Here is a 21,572-nt window from a genome sequence, read left to right as displayed (position 1 = left end):
TTTGCCCTTCTGCGTGCCTGCAGCCTGTGAGCCAGCGGCTTGGCACAGGCTGTGGTTTTATCCACCTAAATACTACCGCAGCATTTAAGAGTTGAGCTGGAGACAGCAAACAGGGAAAGTGATCTGATAGTGCCAAATCCGAGATGTGTTCCAGTCTCGGATGTGGTGAGGAAGCCTCTTCATTTCCTATTGCTTCTAGCTCCTTGCTGGTTCGTCACCGCTCTTTTTCACAGCTCTTTTCTCCTTCCTGCATGCTGCTTCTGTGTGCAAGATAAGTTTCTCTTGTGATACAGCTTAATCCTGACAATATACGTGCAAAACCACTGGATGCCTTCTAGTTCTTCGATGCTTCATGAGCTCCTGTGCTCTTCGAGAAAATACTTAGATTTTATTTTTGTATTATATGTTGCTGTACAAGAAATCAGAGCCTTTGGTAAACCAAAATTGCCAGATGCATCACAAATGCTGTGTTCCTATTTTTAATACCTGGTAATTAGGTAGGGCAGTGCTTGTTATCATTGGCGTGTGAAGAAATGCAAAAACGATAATTAAGTTTCAGAGCAACAATTTTCTTTCCTCTTACTGTAGGAAGGTTTATGTGCATGAGAGTGGGTTATTCAATTTGTATTCAAACTTCTATCAAAGAAACAAGCAAGATGGTATCTCCAACTGCTTCTGGCTTCCTCAAAAATAGATTCTCAGAGTTGGGTTTTTCCTACCATAATGTCATTACTTGCAGTTTTTAGATGTAATTAGTGTCAGATTGATTTATCTTACCCAGAACGGAAAACTTACTGGAAGAGAGTTCCACAAAAGCAGTTTATTTGTGTGTTTACTGGTTTAGCTTGGTTGGTCAGTGACTTGTGTTTTAGTATCGCCTGCAATGAAGTGATGATGCCTCTGTCCCGAGCGGTCCCACTGGTGATTCTTTGCAGACTGTTCTTGCAATCCCACAGATGCCTCGAGCGCAGAGCTCTGCACAGGCAGGGAACGTAAAGGAATAATGTTTCTTCCCTCTCGGCTTCTGCTCTTGCGTATCTTGTGACCTTTTCCTTTGCCAGTATCTGATTTAAATTTAATACTGTTTTTTTTCTTTGCCTTCCTCTTTTGAGTACTTCCTATGTCCCAAAATATCCTTTCTCTAATCCCACATTTGAATACCAAATTTAGTTGAGTCTGTCTCTTCTGTCTGCTTTTGCCAGCCTCTTCCAGTAGACAGAAACGGAATACAGGAGTATCTGGCACGCTGAACGCTGGGTCAGGCTTTTAAACTTGTTCCCTCAGGTCAGATAGATTTCAGGCATCCCCACTTGGGTCTTCTAATTATGGAGCGTTTATCAGCTAACATACTAGGATGACAGGAGAGCAAGGAAAGGCTCTTGGTGTGCTTCACATCCAGAAAAATCCCTGGGCTCCAGTCTCCTATCGAACTCTTGTAGCCTCACATTTTTTTCCCTTCACTTTTAAAACATGTATCGCTTTAGATTCAGATATGGCTGTTTATACTGGTGCCAATGTACTGCAGTCTTCACATGGAAACACAAAATCATACTTGCTTTTGCTGACTATGAACAGTAAAAGATAACAGCCTACTGTTTTTTTTCATCTGTGTAATCGCTTCTTGTTTCTCTCCCATTGCAAACTTGAAGTTCTTTCAATAGAGTTGCTAGGAAAATAGTAGCTATAACTTTACGTGCTTTTAGAAAATAAGTCAGTTTAAATTTGAATGGTCTACAACAGCCCTATGGCTTTGCCTTGCAACTGTGCATTTCCCGTAATCTGTTTTCTTTAAAATACCCATTTTCCCATATGAAGTGTGTGTGTGCTGGTCTTGATTTTCTTGCTTTGCTGAACGTGTTGCTGAGTTCTAAGAGGATTTACATTGGCAAATATGTTGAATCAACATCTGTTGAAAATTGAAGTGGGCTTTTGGGACATTTTTTGTGATACCCAAAGGTCATGCTATTCCATTGTCTATTAAATATGAAATTTAAATCTGCCCCGATGTGAAATGAGTACATTGAAACAGAGATGTGACCTAACCTTTACATGAACTGTGGAGGAATCTAGGGGCTCTGGGAAATAGTATGCTTGTGTGTGGATACAAGGGATAATGTTGATATATGTAGAGAATGTCAGTGTTTTAATTATAGAGGTTTACACAGTGGTTTTAGTAATGTTTGTACATTCTTGTCTAATTACCCTGGAAAAAAATACTATTATTTGGTGAACTACAGTAAGCGAAGAAAGGTTCTCTGTGCTGGTGAAATGCTTTTGTGTCACTGATGGAATAAATATATATTGTCAGATTTAAGAACAATTTTCAGGCTAGCAGAAAGGCATCTGGTAACCGAGAACTTATTGTCTAACCAAGCAATCTACAAATTTAGCATTAGAAAATAAGGATCAATGGGTTTGTAGTGAGCTACGCTCTTACAGCAATCTATCCTTATTTTTTTGGGGTGGGCTCAACCTGTTGATACAGAAGCAAGCCTCTTGTAGAGATCTGCATTATCTAGAGTTGCTTCTCTGAAGTCTGCTACCTGTGCTGCTGGCATAACAAGTCTGCTCTTCTAGTCTTCCCACCATAAAATCAAAATAGTGTGCCAAAAAAACTAGTCTAATACCTTGGATACGAGCTTTGTGAATACTCAGGTATAAAAACCTGATGTAACACTTCTAAGATTGCTTGGTGCGCCTCAGGAGCTGGTAGTAAATCTTAAGGGAATTGGGTTTTCATTGTAGTTTCCTCTAATAGAATGTGATTCTCAAAGGGCTGAAGTCTTGCTGCTGGTTTATCCTGTTCTCTTGCCACTTCTTGTTACTTGCCATTTTGCAGACACAGCTGTTCCCCACGTTAAACTAATTGATTGACACAATTTGAGTGTTAAATAGACCGTGAGACTGAGGATAAAGTTATAATTGTATCTGCTAGGTGGTAATCACTGTTAGGGGGGGAAAAGGAGCAAGCAAAGAAAGGACTTGACCGGGCAGGGCTGCTGCTGTGTCTCATGCTGTTGACGTATTCCAAGCGGCATTCCTTGATTTTAAAAACTTCAGTAAAGAGCCGTGAAGGTCATTTTTGTCATACAACTAAACAAGGTATGTGTAGCTTCGTAGTGTATTTCAAACTGAACTCATTTGTTAGTAAGGGTTAGGACACAGATTCTCCAGGTAACCCATTATAGCTAAGACCCAGATTGGATACAGTAATCCTGTCCCACCTGCACACAAAAACTGTCCAATCGTTTCTTGAACAATGCTGTTTTTTAGCTTTAATCCGAGCTGATGGGTTGTTCAGCGCCATTTCCCTCGGGGCAAGTTGTCTTGACATGTCCTGGCTCTCTCTGGGAATTCCTCTTCCCACAAGGGAATGAGTTGCGGAATGATAGCAAGCATGAGAGGGTAACTCCTGTCCGCTGGCCAGGTAAGAGTATCTTGTAGATAAAAAACTTTTGAATTGGTTGTAATGGTGAGATATGGCGGATAGTGTGATTTTTTTCTTTTTTTTTAACTTATTTTTGACAGGTCTCTTAAAATTCCTTGAGAAGTGTGAATTTTTAAAACATTTTCTCTGTGAAGCTTCCTCTGTGTGCTTTTTCTGCAAACTGAATGTAGAATTTGGCTCCTCTCCTGAAGAGACATGGTTAGAGCGCTGTTACTAAATGTTTGAAGCTTAATATTTGTGCTTAAAGGACAGAAAATCTGTTAAAGCATGATGTAGTAGAAGCTGGTATCCATACTCTGCAGCATACAGCTGTACTAACAAGAAAAGGCAGTTTCACCACACTTTTTTAAGGTCGTTTCTCTGGATATCAAGACTTTTCCTTAATTCAGATTTGCTCGAGCAGGTTTTGGCATTTCTTCGGTTGACGTTACAAATCAAGAATTTCAGCTTGCATTTGAAGTGTCCTGACTCTTCCATCGGAATGTAGGTAGCCTGAAGGAGAGCTGCAGGTTATTTGTTATAGCAGAATATCTAAGTTAATCAAAAGCATGGTTTCTCTGCAGGAAGGTGGTACAACTTGAAGAATTGCATGCAACTCTCCCACCTAGCTATCCCCAAACACTTTTTACACTGCCTGTAGGTCCTTTTTTTAAATTTGATACAAAGTTGGTGTAGTTGAAGAGGTAATGAAAAACAGTGCCTTGAAACTTGTAACTGTTATACTGTAATCCCACAAAACATCATATTGTAAACACAATAAAATGGTCTATTACCAGATTGCTTTATTAACTCTAATCAGTCTAAAGAGCTAAATTTAATTAAATCTGCTTGTGGTTGAGAACATTCCACCCATGGAAGGGTGCGCTAACGGTAATCTCCAGTTTTGAATCTTAATGTTACATGTAGAAGTCTGTTTTGTCTTTTATTTGCTTGAGGCCAGGTAGGAATGTAGCTTTAAGGATTTTTAAATTATTATTAATTATTATTTAAAGAGGTCTGATCTCCCTGACTTTTTGTGACAGAAAATAGAAGTATACCTATAAGGTGTGAGGAAATAATTTTGTGTATTAGCTATATGTAGTTGTAGATATTTCTTACTTATTAAAAGTGCTATGCAAACAAAGATTGAACTTTCTGTTCTGACTTGGTACTTGAATGTTTGCGTTTTGAACTCCCACTTATTAAAGTACTTAACTGTAAATAGTAAATTGTTTTTTAAATATCCTGAATTCTAGGTCAGCTCTTTCCAGGAAGAAAGGCTCTTAAAAGCGGAAGAAGGAGAATATCTATTTTCAAATACATGGCTGGGAAAGGGAAGTCCCACTGAGTGCACATGGACTTTTTCACTGCTAAGAAGTTGTTTTGGACTGACTTTTTTGAAAGGGTGCTCAAGCAAGATTCTAAAGGCTCCACACTTTTGAGTGGCTTCTGTAGGATTATCCCTTGATTTTAACAAATTTTTTTTTATTACATTTTGGAGGTAGATTCTGCACATCTATCTTACCATGAGAACTTACATCAAGTGTCACAACACACTGATTTTCCTCTTGCTGTCAACAAGCTGTAGGATTGAGGATCAAAACTGTTGTCAAGAGTGCTTAGTATAGATGATATAATAATTATTTTGACTTCCTAACAGTTTAAATAGTACTGATATCAGTTGTTAGTGTCGTATCCATATAACTGAGTTTGATTATGCAATCTGGTAAAGTAAGGCTGATGGGAGCACTGTCAAGTGTTTTCTTTAAAAGAACATGCTATGTAGCACCTGAGATGAGAAGTAAAGCCATGCTGAACAGTCAGTGCTACCTAATGCTGGAGAGATGTGTGCTAAAGCAGAGACCAGGCATTCTGAAAACTAGTCATGTTAAAAATTCTTCCTGCAGCCTTTATCAGTAGTCGGTACAAAAATTCATTTCACTTGAGTTTTTGACATTAAACTTGAGGATGTTCCAAGAACTTCCACTGTGGGCATTGCAGGAAATCCTGCCTGGCAGCCTTGCAAATCCAAGTGTCATCTTGGGAAGGCCTGCAGACTTTTACAAACTCTATCACGGGTAACTGTGTTATGCCTAGATGGTGGTGGTGGGGAAACTTTAGATAGATTTATTTCTATGTAGGATAAACCCCACACTCTTCTATTAGTAAATACATGAAGATTCCTTGGATGTGTCTTCAGATATGTTCTTTTTAAAAGGAAAAGGCATGGGGAGATAGAGGGAGAGGAAGCAAAGGCCACCTGAGGGAAAGATCTGATGCCGTGCAGAGCAAAGAAGCAGCTGACAAGGTCTGATGCTGCAGCCCAAGATCGTATGCAGATAACCCTCTGTGTAACTCCTGAAGTATTTTATCTACTTATGTGCTCAAATGTTTATTTCTACTGCTTTGAGTGACGTGTTTTATGAAAGGCTGAGGTGTGATGAGTCTTTCCAAAGACTGGATCATATTTTTGTTTCTGTTCTATGTGCACTCTTGTTCCTGTGCAAGAGCACAACATTATGCTGTGCTTTGGTGATAGGAAAGTAAGTCCAAAAGGAGATTTCTTTTTTCCCACCTGGGAGAATTTGCATTCAGTGTCAAGCAGGCCATATTATTCAGACATACTGTGCACCAGATAGCCAGTTTATATATAGAAACAACACACTTCTAGTACTCTCTTTAATGTGCTAAGCTTGACAGAATTCCATTTGAGACGCAGTAACTGGTTACTCTGGTGGATTTGCTTGTTGATGAACACTGAGGAAAAGAGGGAGAGTATGGTATGGCAAATAAGGGCAATCCAGATATTTAACATCATAGACTGAATTGTTTCCTTCAAAATATTATACTTGCTCTAGAAATGGCTAATACAGTAGTTATGTGATTTATTTGTTTATTTATTGTCAGACTGTCTTCAGTTTGCTTTTGATTTGATTCTACAACAGGAATACAGGCAGAGTGAATGCAATGAGTTGTAATATTCATCCTAATACTGCCAAACCGGGACAATTGTATAAATGGATTTAATTTCCAATTCTGTAGCATTGAAGTGTGACCTGATTGTACAGGGAACACCTTGGAAAGTACAAAAGTGGGATTGGTTTTTATGTAACATAATAGGCCTCACTGACAGTCTTCTGCTCTCTTAATTATTAATTTGAAATAATTTTTTTTGCACGGTAGTTTTTAAACCAGGCCTATTTTTATAGTGCATGAAAATATTTAGGCTGGGTGGGAGTCTGCAAGAAATATTTTTATTCCCTAAAGAGATGGCTCTTGGCCAACTTCTGCGCTCTGACTCATCAGCTGCTGGTCTTAGTTCTGCTGAATTCAAACTTTTTATCTCTGAAGAGCAGAAATAGTTATTTATGCATGATTCTTACTCTTGAGTGTTGTTTCATTAATGAGATGCTGAGATTCCTTGGTTCTTGAAGGCAGTTCATTCAGGAGCCTGACCATGCCGCTGCTGTGTTTGACTCTGTGCAAATCCATCAATATAGATGTTGGCTTCAAAGCGTCCTTGTTTGTTTCTCAAGTTTTATTAGAGCTGGAGACCTGTGAAAGATTGTATGACTGGCAATGCTCAGTACAACACCTTTTTTTTTTTTCCCCATAGAAAAATGAAATCAAGCCTTTGGCATAAAGGTGTCTCTTAAATAAAAGATCTCCAAACTGAGGGCTGAGTCTGAGCACAGCAATGAAGTTGCACTCTGATGGTTTATCTCCTTGTCCTGTTTGGCTGCATATGCTGTGAGATTATGCTACATAAAAATGAAATCCCAAGACAAAGAAAATATCCTTCAGCTTCCTAGAAGCCTTTTCAGTTTGTCAAGCAGTGCTTATTTTAGAAATGGGCTAGTTCAGGGGCATGAGAGAAAATCATGGTAATGCTATCAAATGCTTCAGTAGTCAGATGTCAAAGTACTTGGCATTTGTTTTGCTTGAACGCTTTTTAATGTTACTGCTTTTAGAAGATAATCAATGTTCTGTGCAACTGCTTTCTCATTTTCACGCATCTCATGCTCATGTCAGCTGTCTTCATTATGGAATATTCTAAGCTCATCAAATCAAAAAGGTTTAGGCTTTTTTTTTTTCAGTTACACTTAAGTGAAGTGCAGAAAACTGCAAGAGCCTGTTTTATTCTGTTGCCTGGTGGCTTTTTCTACCACAGCGTTGTTGGAAATTCCAGGGGAAAGGAGTATGGCTGGAATGGAAATGGAGAGTGAACTTTCCTCACTTGGGTATTGACTCAAACCAAGAACAAAGTGATCCTGGCAGAGTACCATGGGAAAAACTATGCTTCTGGGGCAGTCAGATGCCACGTTTTACAACTGCAACGCTTATTCAGAAGGGGGGGAAAAAAGGAAAAAGAAGTTGATCATGCAAAAAGAGGAGAAGAAGGAGGGAGGCGTCTTATCCCTTAAAATATCTTTGACAGCAAAGTGCTGGTGTTGATTTTAACAGCTCCTTGGAAGTTGTGCCATCATTAAGGGAGGGGGCATGATACTGTAGGTCCATCCAGTGTTCCAATTGCCCTTCTGTAAGAGATGGGGGGAAAAAGGGTGCTTAAGTCTTGCCGGTCTAGCGTAGATGTGAGAGCAGGACCCAGTTATGGTGCATCTTTATCCCCTGTTTCTTAACTCCCAAGCAGTCGCTTCCTCACCTTGCTGTTTCCCGTTGCTTCGGAGGTGAAGCGATGCTGGCTCTGGCAGGGCTTTCAGCTCTGCCAGGGCGATGCCTGTGGCTTAGCTAAGTAGGGAATGAGCTTCCTGTCCTAACAGTTCTGTCTTCTTCCCCTCCCTGCCGCTGACTCATGCTTGTGATCAAATGACAAAGTTAACTCCTTAAAAGAGGAAGAAATAACAACTTCTCCGTGAATGCAGGAAAACTAGTCTCTTTTCCTTTTTTTCTTCCCCCGCCCTCCCCCCCCCCCGGAGTTTGTGTTTTGCCTCAGTACTGGAAATGTACTGACAAGTTGTTCAGGATGAAGTAGGTCAAAACGTGAACTGGCTCAGTCTCTCCAGTTCAGGTGTCACAGGCAGGTGGCAGAGGTCTTCTGCGTGTGTATGTTGCTGGCTAATTTGCAATTCCATTCTGAAACAGATTGGAGATCTGCGGCAGCTTTTTTGGGTTCAGCATCTTGGACATTAGTGATAGCATTACGAGAAAGGCCTTTTTCTTTGTAGAAGACCTGTCTTTTCCTGCCTGGATTTGGCAAGATAGGAAGCCAAAATTGAAGGATTATTATTGAGATGAATTGACTGGAAGGTTATCCTTGATGCCACCCGTCCTTCACCTATCTCCTTGTCAGGATGGTTTTAATCTAGTGTTGGTCTTTCACATCTGAAATCTATTACGAAGTGATTACACTGGATGGAATTGCACTTTGTAAACCACAGTCTGAGTTCAGCAAAAATTGCACTGGACCTACTTATTGTGAGTATAAGCTCCCTAGTGCAATGAATGTTGTATTACAATAATTCTAGAAGACAAGGTATATCTTTAGAAGCAATACTGGTTTATTAATAAAATCTAGAGAAAATGAGCTTTTGTGCTTGGCAATTTTTTCTGCTCCTCTAGTACATCTTTTGTCCAGTACACATGTGAGAAGTCGTGCCCCCAAGTTTGGCAAGTTCAAACTTTTTAAATACTCATCTCAGAGAAGAGAATCAGTAGGACTTAGGAGTTAATGAATGAGGTGAAAGAGTAGGCAGGACGAGCCAAGAGGCTCTTAATAGTTCTGGCTGCTTTTGTATGTAGTGTACCTTTTATCACTGTGTTTGGACTGGAGTCATTTCCTCACATCCAAGATTTTTGGCATCCTGACTCTTCTCTTGATCTAGTTGTAGAAGCTTTAGACCATGATTGTTTAGCAGTAGTCTCAAAGAGCTTTCTGAAAAGAAGAGCTAGAAAAGCATCCTGGTAAAGTTCAGGAGCAGAGCTATTGGCTTCGTCTGTTCCTTGTGCTCTCAGAGCAACAACGCTAGATGTGGGAAGTGTGTGTGAGCAAAGGGGGCAAGGTCATAGCTCAGTTACTGGCAACAAATGGCATACATCTCTGAATGGGCTGTGTAGGTGCGTGTACATTTACTTCTGGTAAAAGACTGAATAATGGTGAAAAACTATATTAGAGCTTTGCACTGTGATTGCAGTTGAGTTTTTCCCCCCTTGTAGGAAGGCTAAAAGCTTAGCTGATTTCTTTTATAAGATTATGTTGCAACCGCTTGCCATCTGAAGCTAGAGTTTTGTCAAAAAATACATTGAAAATGACAGCTGAGAGCTGAAAAAACTGATGCATCTAAAAGAGGAGGAATTCATGATGCTTTTCACTGTTCAGACGCTGGTAAGGGCTTATGCAGGATTTCCTGACGACACCTCCCCGCGTTACAGATGCGTTGCTAACACTATCATATGGTGGAACCAGGTTGTAGTTTTGCAAGTTTGGTCTGTGAGAGTGAAGTCTGCGTGATGTAGTAAATCTGTGCATAACAACTAGAGTTGAACCAGCCTCTGTATGACCAGTTCGAGACCTCCATGTGGCCTCCCTCCTTTGCAGCATCTCCTTTTCATGTTATGACAGTCCCTCTGTAGGCCCCTGATGCTTGCAGTCATTCAGTTGTCACTTGCGGCTAGCTCCTTAGCTTAAAAACTAGATTACCTAATCGCTACAAAATGTGAGTTGAGGTCCAGACACAAGTGGAAGTAACATGATTTATATAAAAGGTTTAAGAGTAGTGTCGATTCTGACACTTTCTCAGAAGTCCATTTCATATCTCCAAGTGAATTTTGGGATTTGCTGGAACAGGAGGGGAAATATAGACTCTTATTTGGGTGCTAATGCTTGTCTACAGAGATGTTGATGTTTGCCCATTTCAGCTGCTCATTGTATTGAGTGAAGTCGCTCCATCATGCCGAGCAATTCAGTATGATAGATTATCAAATTGATTCTTTAAAAAAAAAAAAAAAAAAATTTACTCGGAACTTTGATTTGTACTGGTAATTGCTGCTGAAAACTTCTCTGACTCTTATAATTAATGTTAATAGCATTATAAATATTCTGCAAATATAATTAAAGGAAATTACATGTTAGAGAAGTAAAGATTAAGTTGCTATGTTGGTGAGGACTAACAGACTCTAGCAGAACTGTGATTTGAGAAAAAGACCTCACAGAGAAAGTGGCAGCTTTCTGGCAAAGGTTTTTATTAATACTTCTAGTTTGAGGAAATAATATTGTTTACATACTTTGTGCAATAAAATTAATCATTGTATAGAAGATTTTCATAAGAGTAAACATGCTAGGTGTACTTACTCATGTAAATAGTGTTGAATTTCTGTAGTGTAAAAATAATATTCAGATACGCTCTCCTAATCTGTAAAACTGTAGCTTTACAGTGTCCTAGTGTGTCAAGTCCTTAAAGCTGCTTTTTGTGATGGTGTTTGGCTTTTCAACGCTGAATTTTAATGACATTGAGTTGAAAGTGGCTTTACCTTTCATGAAAGTGAAGACTTTGTGTGCTTGACAAAAGGAGGGGGTTTTAAGATCCAACATCCTCTTGTGATTCATGGGTTGGGGTACGGAAATCAGTTTCTAAAATTAAACCAAACTTTCACATAACTTCCCCCCCCCTCTTTCCCCCAGTGTGAATGTGGTACATAGTCTTCTATAATTATGGACAAGCAAAGAGTCCCCCATTAAAGAATTTTCATACCAGGACTGGTCAACGGTAATACTCCAATCTCTGCTTGAATTTTTGAAGTCTTGAAGGATAGGTTACTTACGTCATCTTGAACCTGATCTACTCTCTTTCCCCTTTCCCCTGTTGGATGGGAAGGGTGAGAGTACGTTTCCTGCAGTCATTCCCTTGCAGGGAGGCGAACAAATAAGGAAGGGTTGTGTTACATGCTGTAGTTATGAGTTATTTGGAGACGGCCGAGTTGGTCAACAGCTGCAGCCCTCTGCTATCGTGTGAATGGTTTGCTTTTTGCCACACTGCTTATTTTAATGAACTCCATCTGTACATAGCGTAGTCCGTAATAGAAAGCAGATTGCTGGGCTGATGGTGTCTACAGTGCAGTATAGATGCTATGAGTTGTCCAGTCTGCTGGGTTGCAGATGAAGGTTGAACATGAAAATGAGGTGGATACCTTTTTGTTTAGTGCAGAAACAGTTTGCAGAATGTTGAAATTTTGGCTGAAAAAGAGATTGCGGGGCGGGGGGAGGGTGAGGCAGCAATTGCTTGCGAAAGAGCTGACATTTTTCTGAAGGAGGCAGCTCATAATCTCTGAAATTTATTTTGTAGTTAAATCCCTGGGTTCCTCCCCCCCTCCCCCCCCATCATGATGGTAGTGGCTTACCATTTGGGATTTCCCCTGCTATTGAAAATTATTTTCTTTCTGGAGTCTATGGTTTTATTCAGATAGTATATTGGTGTAGAAGCTCGATGTCCTGTCCTTTAAGCTCTTGCTAAGACAAATGTGACAAAGGAAAAACAGAATGGGTTCATTTTAAGGTAAATTCCCACTAAAGGTAAATTCCCACTAAAGTCAAAGCACTTAATCAAAACAGAAATAAGAAAAATAACTCTTAGATTAGACTTTGTTAATGAGACTTAAATGACGCCGTTTTTTAGCTGTAGCTTATTCAGGTAACGTTGCTTTTGTCTGAGTCTAAATATATGAAGTATGGCATCCAAAGCCATAGTTGGCTTACTGGGAATGTACGGTGTAGCATATTTTCCTTTTCCTCTGCCATAGGTTGAATATAAATCCTCAAACAGCTTACCATACCAAAAATAAAGCTGTATAAATATCTGAGCACATGGAAAAATAACTCTCCTATTACTACCACATTAGAAATTAAAAGAATTACTCAATTTTAGGCACTCAGTGGGGACCTCTTAAATTAGTAACAATTCTGTGAACCCAAACATCCAGATTTTAGGCAGATTTCTGGAAATGAGCAAGGCAGTGCTGGCACATGCACTGAGATGACCATTACTAAGGAGTATTTCAGGGGAAGTGTTTGTCTGACAGCTTGTACTTCCAACAGCTGACGTTTTTCAACCAAAAGTGTATGCCAAATTAGGTAACTTTATGTTGCTTTTTTGCTCTTTGTATTTGCCTTGCTTCTCCTTTAGAGTGCAGTGTTTACAGAGAGGACGCTTAACTTAATCTGCGACTGTCTGAATGCATAAATTAGTCACCTGAGCACTTGTAATAAACTTAGAATGATACTATGAAAGGGAATTAATGCCTTAGACTGTCGTTAGTGGGATCTGTAAATGCTCATCTCTAGCTGTCAGATTTTTATTGATACTAATGAAGATGCTGTTGCAGTTTGCCTGCAAAAACGATTAGGATGGAAGAGATGCAGAAAAGAAACTCATCTGTTAATCTTGAGATAGTTCGCTGATGGAGATTTCTTGGTGAGAGGAACTTACACTCCATCTCTCCGTGCAGTGTTCATAAAGACTTCAGGATTGTGGCCTGTTGCAGTACTCTTGCTTACATTAGAATAATCTCAGTCTTCCAGGCAGATTTGTGAGTAGGCTGTTTGCTAGCACTTTTGCTGTTAATGAAAAGTTAATCACCACCTACTCCCTACAAAGCCTGTGTAAGGAAGGGAGAGTATTTTACAACTTCTTCTGATTGACATAATTAAGGAGGTGCTAAAATTCTAGATAGTAAAGCTGTCTTGGTTCTGTTCCTTAGGTTATTTTTTCAGTTTAGTTAAAGGTTAAACATGATTTTAATGTCTTATTCATCAAAATACAGGATGTTCATTCCTAGATTTTAACCACAAAAAGACTATGGTTGACGTGCTAGGCTAAGCTTGAGATTCCTTTGTATGCACCATGGAAATGCTTAAGTGTCATTGCTCCTAAAGTCACTTTGCCTATATTTCTGTCTTGGTTGCATGAGGGACCAGGAGACAGTCAGTCATTCCATTTTTTGGGCTGATAAATTCCAGTATTTTCACGATCCCTTTTGTTGTCAATAAAACTGTAGCTTCAACTTTTTGCTTACACTTTATACTTTTGATATTTTAATATTGGCAACTCTTGGATTTCAAGATAGAATTCATATCTTATTTGTAAAGTCAATAAGTCATCAAGATAAATTGTCATCTTACTTCGGAGCTTCCCATTCCACCTCTGCCTGGGAGTACAGTGAGTCATCCCCAAAAAGGTACAGAGATTCACGCAGTGTTGAGGAAGAAAGGCTGAGACTAACTGCCGGTTACTTCTTGGAGATCACTGTATCTTCTCATGGGTCTGCACAGGTCCTGAATCTACTCCCACTGAAGCTGGTGGGAATTACACAGAATATGGTAAAGCCTGTGGTGTTGGAAAGCATCTACAGAAGGGATCGGGGAGATGAATTGAAAAATGCATTCAGACCCGTGTGTTCAGTTTAGCTGTTTGTGTCTAGTGTGGTTAAGTCTTATTTCTCTTCGAAGGAACTGAAGTTTAGGTGGATGCTGTTATGCTTCTAGTGGAAGCAAGAATACGTTGCTGTGTTTCTGGGAAGCTTTTTACATGCTTTCATTGCTTCCAGCCTGAAGTTGAGAATAAAAACACTCTTTCGGGTGAACTCAAGTGTTCATGAAGAATTTAGCCTGTATAGATTTTGCTTTGTAGGACTGAACTTCTTCCACTGCTCCCAGAGCTACAGATCTTATCTTCTGCTTAGGCAGTGTGGGTGAGAGACTGAATTTAGCATGTTGGTTGTTTTCGTGAGCCTGTCCTTTTTCTGTTTGTAATAAACAAATACTCCACTCAGGTATGTGAACAAACTGACAGTGTCAGTTGACAAATATAAAAACTAATGCTAAACACGGGATGAGAATAAAGGGAGTTTGGCTGGATTAACGAGGATTTTGCTGGAGAACTGGGTTAGAAATTGACTGTGTCGTGTGCCAAGGTTCCTTGTTGAATTTGCTGAAGTGGTCCGTTTATAAGTTGTTGCAAAACTAAAACTTTATTGGACTCTGCTTTACTGATGATGTAGCTGATGGGTATTTCAAATTTTAATATAGGCTGTTGTTGATGTTGGTTTAAGTTCAGAATTGAAAAAATCAAGACACTACCCATTTTTAAATACAATATTCTGTAAAAACCTTTGTGTTAACAGAGCTTAATAACTTTTTACTTAAGACCACTTTGTCCATAAGATCTTCTGGATCAGCATGAACACTTTTGAAATCTATCGACTACCAGTGAATTGGAAATCAAAAGCCTAAGGCACAGATCCATGAAAATGTTTTCTTGACTATCTAGGTCTCAGTGACTTCAAAACCACCTCGCACTTGCCCCCATCTCTATAGTTGTCTGCATTTTTTTTTCACGTGGTTATGCAGTTAAGGCTCGGCTTGGAGACCTTGGAGCAGGATGCTTAGGCTGATTGCCTCTCCCCAGTGTGGCTTCATCACGTCAGGGCTTGCCTAAGCTCAGCAGCCTGACACCCTGATTATTCCTTTCAGTAACCAAAGGTTTAATGATGAGAACGTTGCACAGATCCCCATCTTGTGTTCTCTGAATGCTTTAGGTAAATGACTCTTGCAGGTCTGTGTCCATGAGACTGAAAAACCTGTTTAGAAGTACCTAACTCCAAGGAAAAAGGTTCCTATTTAAAAGGTTGATTTTTATAATTTCCAGTCTGAGCAATTGTTGGTGACAGTGGTGACAAGAAGAGAATTGGTGCTTGTATTTTAAAATAATAAAAATAAGAACTTCTCAACTTTTTTTTGTATGCAACTATTTCAGTTTCTCTTCGAAACAGTTTCCTAGAAAGCCCAGTAATGTGTGGATGGACCATTGCTTGGGGAGCTGGGACTGAGGATGCCCCCGGGGCAATGCAGTTTGAATCTAATGGAATGGTCTTTGAATGTTTTAGTGAACACGATTGAAGGATAAAAAGCACAAGAACTGTGCTGAATTTGGGATGAAACACCCCTGTAGTATAAAAGGTTTAAATGTCACTGCGAAGAATGAAAGACTGATTTAAGGAGAAAAGACTATTTTTATATACAGCTTGTGCATTAGAAAAAATGCGGTTGCATACTGTCAATTCTGATGCTTTTTTAAGATCAGGAATATAATATTCTACTTATACTTAGCAGAACTCTGCCTCTGTATGGACACTTGAACATTTGTTTTTATTGTCAAGGCTAAGAGCAGTTCTGTTGGATTCAGAACAGTGCTGGTGCTTCGTGTCACTGAGGGACTATGAAGTTGGGGGCTTCGATAATGTTTATGCTATGGCAACATAGAAGAGCCCATAAAAAACCCCTAATAGTTATGTTTATGAAGAGCATTGATACCTACTAGACATGAAGAAATCTAGTTTTGGAGGGTGATGTATGCTGTGAGGAACACACTGCTTTCTAGAGTCCTGTTTTGGCTTTCATGTCATCAGAATGGCATTTGCTAGTAGTAAATGCATTTAATGAAACTGATTTTAGAACTGTAGGTCAGCACTTAAATTTGTTTTCTCCTTGTTAGTCTCACAACTAGATCAGGTCTTAGATATTATAATAAACAGGACTTCGAAGTCTCATTTCTTCCCCCTCTGCCAGGTACTGTCACACAAGTTGGAGAGCTTGGTTGTTATCGGTTGTGTAGCCTGTACTCTTTATAAAAGTCAGACTCCATTTTTTTAACACTGGAATCATATTTCCAGCACTAGGGTTTTTTTTTTCCTTTCTTACTCAATTTTCCTTTTGTTTCTGATCTTTTGTTTCTTTTGTTAGCGACAGAAATACTGTTGCGCAAATCAGCTGTGTTGTCATGGGGAAACTTCACAGCATGAATGTGATGAAAAATGGCCATTTTTTTTTTCTTACTGAGATACCACAGGGGAACGAGCAGAGAAATCATTTCCTTACCACCCTACGGGGCAGTCTGTGAATGGACAAGGAGTGGTGGGCAGTCTTGGTTCAGCTGTGCCCCTGCTGCTGGATTTGAAAGCTGAACAAAGGAAAAGGGAACTGTAATCTGTTGTCGTATAGGAGTATCCCTTGGCATTCATCAACAGTCCGAGTCAGCCTTTTTTCTTAGTGCAGCAGATTTGTGAAGCACTGTATCTCCTGCAGAAAGAAGCACATGGCGAGTACGCTTTTGCCATCTGTCCCTTGTCGCTCGTATCCATCTACTTAAGACTGGAGCTGTCGTTGCTCCGGAGGACGGAGCGGGACGGGTGGCAGCTGCCGTGCTAGCAGCGCGTATTAATGCTCTAAGGAGATCGGATCAAGCAGTGCCTGCCCACGAGTTGCAAAAGCGGAATAGTGCAGGGTGTACGGATTCAGCGCAGGAGAAATGTGTGAATTCCTCTTGTAAATGCCAAAGCTTTCACCACGTGAATATTCAGGTACTGCAGCTGCCTCTGTGGGCTGGTCTGTGTGTACCTCATTGATCCTCTGGATAGAGGTTTTTATGGGATTGATGATAATTGGCCTATTTAGAGTTCTTTCTGCTGCAGTGAAAGAACATGGGTGGCAGAAGCTCAATCCTGAACATCATTAAGAGAAAATAAACCCTTCATCTGGGTTGGTGGTGGTGAGGGATGTCTGTTATTTCAACTGATGCAATATCATAGCAAAATGATATTTTGCTTTCTTACATGATGCAAATGATCAATGCTCCCAACAGTATACTTATCTAAAATTTACAGGACTACACAGGGAGGGCAAGATGCTAAATAGTTTGTATGTACTTTAATCTCTTCATAGAAGAGACAGCTAGAATGAAAGCTGTATGGTGGTTTTTTGTAAGGAGGTGGGAGTATATGACTTTACAGTGACTGTGGCAGGCAGCTTTCGTTTTCCATAGTATTTAAGCCACGTGAGTCTGCATGGAAGTGAGGAATGGGTTCTAGTAGTAGCATACTAAAGCTGTCACCTACTTTGCTCTCTACACACCATTTGGAGAACAAAACCTAAACAGCATGAAACCTCTAATGTAGAGCAAACATGGATGATGGTATCAGATAACTTGGGTACTATTGACCCAGTAATGGTAGCAGTGTTATGCTTGGTCTGCATTGTCCATCACAGCTACAGCATGTTTTATATAGCTTAAATATTTAGACAGGTGAGTTGTGATCTCAGTTGGTCTCTGGATGCCACCAAAGCGTGAACAGTTTAAAGGATATTTTATAAATAAGGGAGCAGAAATAGAAATTCTTCCCTTATTTGTGAAGAATAAATATTGCAACAGCTGTAATGATATTCCATTACGCTTAATCTGGATGATTTATCTCCAAAGGTGTTAAACCTGAGCCTGGTGAACAAACTAAGGGCAATTTTGTATCAATCTTTTAATATTAGTCACCCTGCTTGTGTTTTTAGTGGGCACATCTTCTGTCAGAGGAGGTCAGGTCATGTTAAATAATTTCTGGTTCAGAAGTGGCCACGGGAGAGGTCGACTTGTAAGTATCAGCGTGGTATGCTCGTAGTGTGTGCGTTGCATCCTTTGCAGTGGGCGTTTGGGTGGCTGGGCTCTCCTCTTAACTCTTATTTGAAAATGGCACCTCCCGAGTCAAGCTTGGATGCAATTTACCTGCAAAGCATGTGTTTGCTTTGCTCTCCGTGATAAGCTCAGTCGGGTCCTATATCTGATGTGGAACATAAAATGCCATCAGTGCATATGGAAAGATGCAGGGCTCGTTGGATTCGGTGCTTGTGTCTAAGTGTAGTCCCTGCCTGATACTTTGTGCGACTCCGGCTTCGGTCTCCGTAGGGAAGCAGGACAGCGGCAGAGCATGCTGCTGGGCTGGCTGCCAGGGGCCCTGGAGAGAAGCTGCAGTGTTGTCAATGCAAAGGCATGCAGCCCCAAGGCATTTCTTAAAGATCCATATGTTGTGGATGTTCCCCATTGAAACTACTGCCCATCTCGGCTACTGTTTGGAAATGTTGGAGAGCAGAGGCATCCTTCCCTCACACCCCTCAAAGTAGTATTTGGGGTGGAGGAGCCTTATTCCTAGGTTGGAGTGGAAGAACTGGCCAGTGAGGAATAGAGGTTGGGCTGAGAACTTCTGTGGCATCTGGCTGTCCTGGCTGCTGCTTACCCACTGTTCAGTATCAGTGCTCAGCATTTAGCGTGCTGTAAAGCAAATTCTGCTTAATATGACGTGACTTGTTTCTCCTTCTGAATAAGACATTGCCTAAATTCTTCAAGAAACAGAAAATTAGCTGTTCCATGCATAGCTAAAGAGCTGTTTCCATGCACATGGTTTTGCATGTAGAGTTTCCTTAGGATGCTACTGTGTGCTTATTTGTCTCTTAAATAATCTATGGAAGGATTTTCTCCTGCTGCCACATTGTTCAGGTAAAAAAAAAAATGAAGTATTTGACAGGCTTAGAAATATTACTGGACATCCTTAATTTCTAGCTACTAAGTGTGCCTTAGGGACTGATACTGATTGCTCTGTGACCCGTTCTTGTATATAATGTTTCCTGGTGTCCGGGTAATTGCCAGGATATTAGCTGTAGTGTCTCTGCAGGTGTAGTGTGTCACGTCATGGTGATCTGATAGGTACTTTTTAAGCATGTGAGCATCTCCAAGCAGTTGGTTGCAGCAGAATGGTTATAATGGCATTTTTGTCAAAACCTGGACTATTTATCATGCTTATTTCTAGTATATAGCTGGATTTATGGTAGAGCTTCTCCCATTTGAAGAGAACTAGCCTTGCTTTTCCTAGACCCACTATGGACGCTATACAGGATTTGCACAAACTGTAATTATATACTCCAATGGCTTTTCCAGTTTCGGTACTCTAGCCTTTCAGTGAAACAGATTTTGCTGACTGCAGCTCTTGCCAAGCCATTAACATAACTGGGGAGTGTCCTCTGAACATTCAAGGTTGTTTTCAGATAACCTTGACATTGCCAGAATTTCAAAAGCCTTGTCAAGTTAATAACGATGTAATTCTGCAGCCTTTTTCCCCCTGTATGAATGGAGCAGTGACGTGATTTTGTGATATTGCTACCCACGGTGAAGTGAGTGTTTCATTAATTGTGTAATGGTGTAAAATCATGCAGCTCCACATGTTTTATTTAGAAGAAATCTTAAACCTGCCGTTAACTAATGCATAGTGTTCTAAGCTGAATGCGTTCGTATGCTGGCCAAATACTCAGCACATCTAGCTTCTGTCTTTGCTTCTTTAAATGTGTTGTTCAGAGAAATAGTGCATCGCTCCCCTGTTTTACTTTATTCTGCTTGTTCTCTGCTTGCAGCTATATGAAGAACTGGCTGTATAGCAGGAACACTACATCTCCTAGATAGACTGAGGCTTGATGACCTCAGAGTTTTTAAAAACCTTTTTTGGCACCTTTGTCTCTGGGTATAAATAGCTCACAAGTCTGTTCCTCAGCATTGGCTAGACCTAAAGTAGTGTTAAATGCTTTTGCAAGGTGAAAGTAGGCTTTCTCAGTTACTTATAGATGGACCATATCCAAGCTGTATGCTATATTTACACACTTCTGTTCCCTAACAAGTCTTATTCCACTTATTCCATAAGATGCATGCAATATCTGCAAATTGGGTGTAGTGTATTTAAAATGCACTCCTAACAAAAGATTTGTGCTGGACTTATTTAAGTCTTTCCATAATTCAGTTTGTATCTAGCTACTGTCAGCAGCTCTATCTTAAATTTATTCATACAATTTTTTAGGTAATATTTTGATCAGCAGCAATTCTTAGATCTTTTGAAGAGTCATTTTAAAATGGTCAGGTAGTGCTACTTGCTTCACTGGTGTTTGCTGTGAGTAGCTGAATAAGTTTGCCATTCATGCCCTTGAGCTTCAGCTGATTGATTTTTGTGGAATTGGCTTGGCAAGTGTACATTTTTATCAGCAGGCTGTTTGTAATGCAGGAAACGAGCGCTTCACAACTGTCTGAAGTACACTGCCGCAATATCCTCATGGAACTGCTGGGGAGGAGCAGGTGGACGTTTGGAGTTCAAGAGGGATAAACTGATGGATTTATCTGTGTGCAAAAGGTCACAAGGAATTCTCAGTGACCTCAAGGAGATGTTTTTCCTTTCAGGCAGCATCTCAGGTTTCAAGGAGCTCTGTAACTTCCCTGGTTAATTGGTGCTGTTGAGCCATGGAGATTTGCTACCTATTAAAGCATCATTGCTTCTGGTGACGTGGAAGGCTTTGAGGTCTTCTCTCCAATTTTATGGCTTAAACTCTTGTACTATCTGACTGTGCGAGGTGACATGGCTGTAAGCATCATTAAAGCTTTTCAGAAGTTGTTGTGAATCTTTTCTGAAATGTTACTATCCATGAAACATGAACTGTTGTCAGAGCTAAGAAAATAAATGGAGGTTATTCTGGTGTATAACTTCCTTATGTTTTGCTTTTTTCCCCCTGTATAACCTAAAGCCTACTCTAACTTTAGTAGTAAACTGTATTGTGATTATTAATAATATTTGATATTAACATTCTTGAATGATTACCAGCAAATCTTGTATTCTCTGGCAGACATGCCTCTAAAACCAATTATGTCTGTGGCTCCGAGCAATTCTGCATGCATAACAGACAGCTTTAAAAAGTCAGGGGAGCATGAGGGGCAGTCAGAGCTTTTATTAAAGTCTGTGTTGGAGCGACTGATGTGTGCAAGGTCTATTCCCAAAGGAACCCAGAACACGTAAAAATGGGTGGGGTTTTTTTGTCTGTGATATTGGCTTGCTAGCCACAGTGCTGGACTCTACAGATGAATGTAAAATACTGATTTTTTTTTTTTAATGACCCAAGGCATAGTTTCAATTAAATTCAAATTCCTACTTTTTCCCCTCTTTCAGGTGAGTAGGCTATGCATATAATGAAATACGTGTTGAGGTCACTGTGGATAATCCCAGAGGGAGAAACCTAGGAAGGGAGAGCAGTAACAAAAACTACAGGGGGGATGAGAAAAGTCCAAGCGCACCCTCCAGCAGCTGCTAGAAGAATTAGTGGTGGGACTCTCTGCCTTTCTGCATGGGGCTCGCCAGACACCGCACCGGCAGGTTCAAGGCCCGAGGGAGTTGTTCCCCGAGCAGAGGCTGCATGGGGCCCAGCTTGCCCAGCATGGGGTGGGTGGTAGCTGGCTGATGCAGCGGCTCCTGCATCAGTGACCCACTCAGCTGCGCTTCGTTGGCCCTC

General features: G+C 40.3%; 1 protein-coding gene across 1 annotated transcript in view; it reads left to right on the top strand.

The window, feature by feature from the left end:
- LRRFIP1 (LRR binding FLII interacting protein 1) overlaps positions 1–21,572 on the top strand; it is a 115,481-nt gene that overhangs the window by 8,615 nt on the left and 85,294 nt on the right. The gene's annotated exons all lie outside the window — the stretch shown is intronic.

The sequence above is a fragment of the Calonectris borealis genome, chromosome 6 (genome assembly GCF_964195595.1).
Source record: "Calonectris borealis chromosome 6, bCalBor7.hap1.2, whole genome shotgun sequence".
NCBI classification, from domain to species: Eukaryota; Metazoa; Chordata; class Aves; order Procellariiformes; family Procellariidae; genus Calonectris; species Calonectris borealis.
Note: the sequence above shows the minus strand (reverse complement) of the source record. Positions and strands in the feature narration are given on the sequence as shown.